This window comes from Solanum stenotomum, chromosome 8, assembly GCF_019186545.1.
Source record: "Solanum stenotomum isolate F172 chromosome 8, ASM1918654v1, whole genome shotgun sequence".
Lineage (NCBI taxonomy): Eukaryota > Viridiplantae > Streptophyta > Magnoliopsida > Solanales > Solanaceae > Solanum > Solanum stenotomum.
Window position 1 is genome coordinate 33,668,808 of NC_064289.1, and position 2,284 is coordinate 33,671,091.

The window sequence follows — 2,284 nt, forward strand, 5'->3', positions numbered from 1 at the left end:
AAAAAAATGTTTTGATGGGGGTTGGCCTGGGTGGAGTGGGGTGGCGTAGGGGTGGGAATGACGTAAAAATCGAAAAAATATTAAATTTGAAATATTTTCCAAAAATAATTTTTTCTTAAAAAAATTGTTGACGGGAATGACCTGGGTGGGGTTGTGCGGGGTTTGGGGTAGGGGGTGGTGTAAAAATGAAAAAAAATTAAATTTCAAATATTTTCCAAAAATATTTTAATTAAAATTTTTAAATCAACAAATAATAAAATGAAGAGAAATGAAATCAACCTTTATGTATTTATGAAGAAAAATATATTTTTGGTAGAATTTTGAATTAAATAACTAAAATTTTCATATTAATAAAGTTTATACAATAGTATCCCTCGGTAATGTATTACAAACATATGACAAACATTAATCGTCAGTTTAATATTATTATGTGATATTGCATAAAGAGATGATTTATAGTCATAAAATATTTATGAATTATTTTAAATTATAATTTTTTTATTAAAGAAAATCATTCTTAAACTCATGTATAGTAAAATACCTCACGTAAATTTTAAAAATATCACAATTTACATGATCATTATTAAGCAAATAAAGCTCGTGGGGCCAAGAAGATCAGCAATTTGGTGCCGAGAGTTTAATTCCTCTATTTTTGTGTACTTCGCTCTGTTAATTTGGAATCTCTTATATTACTCTGAGTAATATTGTATACGGAGGTAAATTCAGGATTTGAAGATTGGACGGCATCATTAAGAGTGGCCTCAAGGGTATGGCTGGCAATGGAATCGGGAGGTGCCGGTTCGGGTATCGTTCCGTCTCGATCCGTTATCGATTCGGTTCCGTTCCGGCTTGTACCAGTTACAGCCGGTGTCTAGGGGGTCTGGAAGGGGTAACGGGATGGAAACCGGGATATACCGGTTAGTCCCGGTCCGATTCGTTTTTTTTTTTTAAAAAAAAATCTTAAATATAGCCGTTTTGAGAGCTGTTGGGCAACGGGTTTTGGGGCCCACCAACGACTCTTTCACCCCCATAACCCCCCTTTACCCCCCCCTACCCCCCCCCCCCCCCAAACTTTTTTTAATACCACAACCTTCTAAAAACTACATTTTCATCCTTTTTTTTTTAACTATAAATACCCCCAATCTTTCATTCTTTTCACTCACAAAAATATTATCTTCTACTCTCTCAACAACTCTCAAAAGTCTCACTCAAGTCTCTACTCTCTAATCTCTTATTCTCGTTAAAATTACGAATTTGGTCTTTGAAAATTGGAGCTTCAAATTCAACTTTCAATTTTCGGCTTTCGGTTATACACGTTTACTTTTTTAAGTAGATGTTTGGTACATTCGTTCCAACTCACTTTTCATTTAGTTATTTATTTGTTTGCATTTAATTATTTATTTTGTGAGTAATTAGTCTCTAGTCTCTACTTATTTAGTTATTTATTTGTTTAAAACTTTGCATTACATTTTCATATTATATATAATTTACTCACTTTTTATCTTTGAATATGAATTCCGGTAAAAACAATGTTGACAAGGGTAAAACAACCATAGTTGATTCGATCACTAATTTATGGAGCTCAAAATCCAAGAAAAATAAAAAAATCGATAGTACTTCTAAATCTAAAACTAAAAAAAATTCTCAATTAAGAATAATACGGATGATTATACGCATGTTGATGAAACTGTTTTTAATATTAATAGTAATAGTGGATTAGATCTTTATCATGAACATTTACAAAGAAGGTTTGGTAATTTTGATGAGGAATTACCTGAAGATGATGAATATGATGATGTTAATGATTATATTGATAGTTTTGATAATAATGTTGATGAATATGATGATAATGAAACTGAGCCAGTTACAACTACTACTCTCACTCCCAGCCACTCTTCCCCTCCCGCTCCCTTTCGTTGTCCTGCTCCCGTTCCCCCGCGCATCCTAGGCCTAAGGTAGAACGCGCTAAAAAATCAGTTGTGTGGCAATTTATGACTCAGAATGAAGATAAAACACAAGCTATTTGTAATAAATGTAAACATAGAATAAATCATAAAATTGTAGGAAAACAGGGTGGGACGGAACATTTGAGTAATCATTTAATGTCATGTTGTAAAAATGAATTTTTCCATGCTAAAGTTGTAGCTGATGCTAAAAAGAATGGTACCACCCTTCCTGAAAACATAGGAGTAGGGGACTCTAATATGGTCCAAATACAATTAAATCCTTCTAATGTTTCTGGCTATAGTATACAACAATCATACAGTAGAGAAAAAGATCTTGA